The sequence below is a fragment of the Eriocheir sinensis genome, chromosome 28 (genome assembly GCF_024679095.1).
Source record: "Eriocheir sinensis breed Jianghai 21 chromosome 28, ASM2467909v1, whole genome shotgun sequence".
Taxonomy (NCBI): domain Eukaryota; kingdom Metazoa; phylum Arthropoda; class Malacostraca; order Decapoda; family Varunidae; genus Eriocheir; species Eriocheir sinensis.
The window spans coordinates 1,125,001-1,130,429 of NC_066536.1; positions in this window are offsets into that span (position 1 = coordinate 1,125,001).

Genomic DNA, 5,429 nt, shown 5'->3' on the forward strand with positions numbered 1-5,429 from the left:
GCAAGTTAATGGAAGCCTGTAATTGTGTGCGTGGCGTGCCGTCCCGCGCCGCCACAGGTACTGCAGCGACAGGCTCCCCCGACGCCTCCAGGATGGGGGGCTAGACTGGCGGACCGTCCTTTGTACTCCGCCGACGTCAGACCCTCTCCCTTCTCGCTGCATCCCTTTCTCTCTCAGCTCCCTCCCTTCTCTCCCTTCTGCTACATGTCCTCTTCTCCTTTTCTTCTTCGCACCTTCTTATCCCTGGCCTCCATCCCTTTCTTTCTCTCACCTCCCTCCCTTTTCTCTCTCTTAATGCTACAAGTCCTCCTCTCATTATGAACCCTTTACCTTCTTATCCCTGCCTTCCATCCCTTTGCTCTCCCTCCCTTCTCTCCCTTCTGCTACATGTCCTCCTTTTCTTCTCATAACATTTCCTTCTTATCCCTGCCTTCCATCCCTTTAAGTTGTGTCTTTCCTCGAGGTCTGCCCTACCTTTATTTCCTACGTAGTCTTAATTTACAGTATTCCTGTTGACTAACCGGCAAGCTGCTCCCTCCTTCCGCTGCACCTGCCTCTCCTCATCTTAATAAAAATGTAGAAAAGAGAACTGCGATGATGATACGAAAGATAATAATAATAGCAATAATAATAATAATAATAATAATAATAATAATAATAATAATAATAATAATAATAATAATAATAACAATAATAATGATAATAATAATAATGATAATAGTAATAGTGATAATAATAATAATAATAATAATAATAATAATAATAATAATAATAATAATAATAATAATAATAATAATAATAATAATAATAATAATAATAATAATAATAATAATAATAATAATAATAATAAGGATAATGATACTAATCATGATTATAAAGGATGTGAATACATAGCAATTACAATAATAAAACATGACACAATAAAAATATATAAAAGAAATACACGTATATACGTACCCTCTTTCATCATCACCATCCCCCCCACCACACCACCACACCACCATCTCTACCTCCACCACCACCACCACCACCGTCGCTTCAGCTACAAATGTGGAGAATGGCAGTGCAGTTAAATTCGTTAATCCAGATGCAAATTCAATTTTCGACTCGCAATACAAATTTATTTTACTCTAGTTAAGGGATTCGCTTGTCCATTAAAACACTCCCTCGTCTTAAATTGGTTGCAATGAGGCGCGCGAGTGTGGGTGTTGCTGCTGCTGTTGTTGTTGTTGTTGTTGTTGTTGTTGGGGTTCTTGTTGTTAATATTGCTGTTGATTGTGTTTTCATTGTCTGCTTTTGATATTTTCATAGTTGTTGTTGTTGTTGTTGAGGTTCTAGTTGTTAATATTGCTGTTGATTGTGTTTTAATTGTCTGCTTTTGATTTTATTTATTTTTTTTATTTTTTACGTTGAGGCCTATTGCGCCGGTAGGCTTCTTCCCGGTGGGTCCTGATGGTCGGCCCAGCCCGTTCTGGCGCAGGCGAGTGTTTATAGTGGCGCCATCTTGCACTGGCTCATGCTGCCCTCCCGGAGCTCATCTTTAATCCTAGAATCTAGAGTCCGGGTTGATAGGTGGTCTTCTGGACAGCATGTGGGTAGTTTTAAGCCACTCGGCGGCGGTTGAAAAATCCCAGCTTGGTGGCACCGGTCGGGGATTGAACTCGCGTCCTCCTGAACGCGGGGCCGTCTTGCTATCCATTCAGCCATTCAGCTGTTGTTGTTGTTGTTGTTGTTGTTGGTGGTGGTGGTGGTGGTGTTATACGTAGTTGTTATGTGAATTATTTACCGTGCACCCATTGTCCGGGGTATTAACAATTTTTTTTCAGTTGCTGTAAGTACTTTTTGAACGTTACCACTGTTAATCGCTTCTACACATTTGAAATACTTCATGCAGGTCACATCTCACACTCCTCTTTCTCCTCCTCCTATTTTTTTCGTCCTCCTCTTCTCTTCCTGCTCTTCTTCCTCCTCCGTGATATCACCAAGCGCTGCCCTCTTTTTTAATTGACGTGAGACCTTAACAATTTTGTGGCCGTGTTAGGGAAGGAGGGTAGGAAAGAGGCATCGCAGAAGAGAAAGAAAGAGAGGAGAAAGGGAAAAGATAGAAGGAAGAAGCAAGAAGCAAGGGAGAGGATGGATAAAACTTAGACGAAAGGAAAGGAGAACGTTACGCGTCTTACGTGCTGCTCATAGCGGCTCTTGAAGGCACTCTTGAGGGACCTCTGGTGCATAGCACGAGCCTGTTAGTGGCGCATGTGAATTTTAAGTTGCTGGCGTGATATTTGACTTGCGTGACCCATGCTGACTCCCGGTGCTCCTCCTAATCAAAGTCGCTGAAGCTAGGGTTGATCTGGACAGCAGGAGGGAGAAGTGAGGAACGATTGAAGTGAGGAGAATTGCTCCATGAGGAAATTGTTTATGTCAGTGTTTGTCAGGGTCGAAATTTAGACATTGCTCATGGTCATGAGGCAGGTGTTTCTCTGGGCCATAACGCAGCTGTTCCGCTAGCCGTAATTTAGATGCTCCGTGAGGCAGGTGCTCCACAGTGTTGTAATGCAGGTGTTTGGTGAGGCAGGTGTTCTGCAGGGCCGTAACGCAGGTGTTCGCTCCGCCACTGTTTTGTCAGTTTTGCAAAAGGCTGACTCGTATTTGGAGTGAATATTGGACACGGAAATTATTGACAGGCTGTGAGCGCCGGGCCACGCTCAGCCCCTCGTTGTGCGCCCCCACACATGCCTCCCCCTCCACGCTTCACCCCTGTTCTCCCACGCCTCCTTCACTCCTCACCAACATTATCCCTCCACCCCCTTTGTTCTCCCAACACCCATGCATTCCTCCCTTGCTCGTTCCTCCATGCCCCCCATCTCTCCCCCCATCCCCCATGCACAAGCAACCCCACTCCTAAACGCCCCATTCTGTATATACTCCTCTCATACACGCCTCCCTTGTACCCCCATCCTCGTTTGCCTCGCCCCGCACGCACCCATTCACGCCTCCCAGCCCCCCCTCCCCCCCTCCCCTCGCGCGCATCGTCCCCGGCCATGTCGCTGCTGCCTCGCCTGCACGACACAACACCAAATAGAAATTCATTGGCTTTTCGCTTTTATGCTTTTGTGAACATTTGTCTGTGTATGTTTTCCTTTCTGAGTGTCGTGTGACGCAATTTCATATCCACTTTGCAAGCGGTTCTCAAGGGAGGGAGGGAGGGAGAAGGGAGGGAGCAGGACAGGGCTGATCATGGACACAGGCAGCTGACCATCCCCCCCCCTGTCCTCCCTTCCCCTTCCCGCTGTCCCATCCTCTTCATTTTTCTCTCCTTCAATCCCCTTCTTCTTTCATGCCTCATCCTACCTACCTTCTCCTGTCTTCCTTATCTATCTCTCCCACTTAACTTATCGTGCCTCCTCTCTCTCCTCCCCTGCTTACCCTCCTTCACTCTCCCTCCTCTCTCTCTTCTCCTCCAACCAGCCTTCCTTGTGCCCTCCACCCTCATCCTTCCTTTCTACTCTCCCACTCTTACTCTCTCAGTTTTCATCATTCCTTTACTCTCCCTCAGTTCTCTCTCCCGTCCCTCTTCTTGCTTCTCCCTCTGCCTCCCTTCCCTCATCCTGCCTCCCACTCGATCTTCCCCTCCTCCCTCCTCTCCCTCACCCTGCCTTGTCCGCCCGTCCGTCCACCCGTCCGTCCGCCCGCCTCTTTTATTCACAAAATGGGATGCCCGCGACCCTGCGTCCGGCCAAAAACAGCGTCAATTTGCTGGAAAATGACGAGGGTATTGACCATTAGAATTACGGGACACACACACACACACACACACACACACACACACACACACACACACACACACACACACACACACACACACACACACACAGAGGGAGAGTCAGGCCACATACAGATCCTCCAGCCCGGGTCATTAGCGGTCCACTATGTTTCTGTTTCCAATGAGTTTCCTTGCCAGCGAGTCTCTCTTTTATGGCTTATGTCTACTAAATTGAAAAACATACACGGGAGAGAGCGAGAGACAGGGAGGGAGAGGGGACGAGGGATGGAGGGGAAGGAGGAGAGAGAGAGAGGAAGTGAAAAAAAGGACATGGGGGGGGGGGGGGGGGCATAGAAAGGGGGCTACAGGGAGTGAGGGTGAAAGTTAAAAAGGGAGATAGGGAGCAACGGAGAAAAGGAGGCAGGGAGGGAGGTCGTATAGGGAGAAAGAGTGGAAGGGAGATAGGGAGAGACGTAGGAATGGAGAGAGAGAGAGAGAGAGAGAGAGAGAGAGAGAGAGAGAGAGAGAGAGAGAGAGAGAAAAGAGCAGCTTAATAAGGCAACTGTCAGAGTGAACACACACACACACGCACACACACACAGACACACACACACACACACACACACACACACACACACACACACACACACACACACACACACACACACACATGTATTTTTTTTCCTTAAGCTTCTCTTCAGCCTGCTTCACAGGCTAACTCCCAGCCTGCCTCACAGGACAACTTCCAGCCTGCCCCACTTAACGTTTCTCTTCCTGCTTCACAGGATGTCGGGTTCCAACCTGTAAGGAATGGAGCCAAACCGAAGCAGGCAACCAAGGATTTACTGACCCCCACTACCTTCAATAGGTTCCAGGTGCTGGCTGACACCATGGAGGATGAGTTTGAGACTCGCCTAGTTGGGGACTCTATGGTGCGTGGCCAGGTGGTTGAGCTCTGTGGTCGTTCATCAAACGGCCGCAGAAAACGTTGCTGGTATCCAGGTGCCAGACTGGACCTCAAGGATCAGTACTTGGCCCCATGCTCTTAATTTATGTTATTGATATTGATGATGGGCTCACTTGCAAAGTATCAAAATTTGCTGATGACACAAAAATTGCCAGTAAAGTAACTGCGACACTCGACGAAGAAGCTTTACAATCAGATCTACATAGATCGACTTGCACGCTGGGCCAATCAATGGCAAATGAAATTTAACGTTGACAAATGTAAAGTGCTGCACATCGGAAAAAATAACAATCGCGTTCGGTACGTAATGAATGGCCAACAACTTTCTGCAGTAAGTAAAGAAAAGGATCTTGGAATCACTATTTCAAGCAATTTAAAGCCCGGTCAGCATTGTTCAGAGGTAGTTAAAACTGCAAACAAATTGGTTGGCTTCATCGGACGAGTCTTTAATAATAAATCGGAAAAAGTAATATTAAAACTGTATAATTCGTTGGTTCGACCCCGTCTAGAGTACTGTGTACAGTTTTGGTCTCCCTATTACAGAAAAGACAGAAAAGTTGGAACGGGTTCAACGAAGAGTAACAAAGATGATTCCTAGGTTGAGAAATTTATCATATGAACAAAGGCTTAAAGAAGTAAATTTATTCAACCTATCAAAACGAAGAAAGAGAGGCGATCTAATAGAAGTGTTTAAAATGT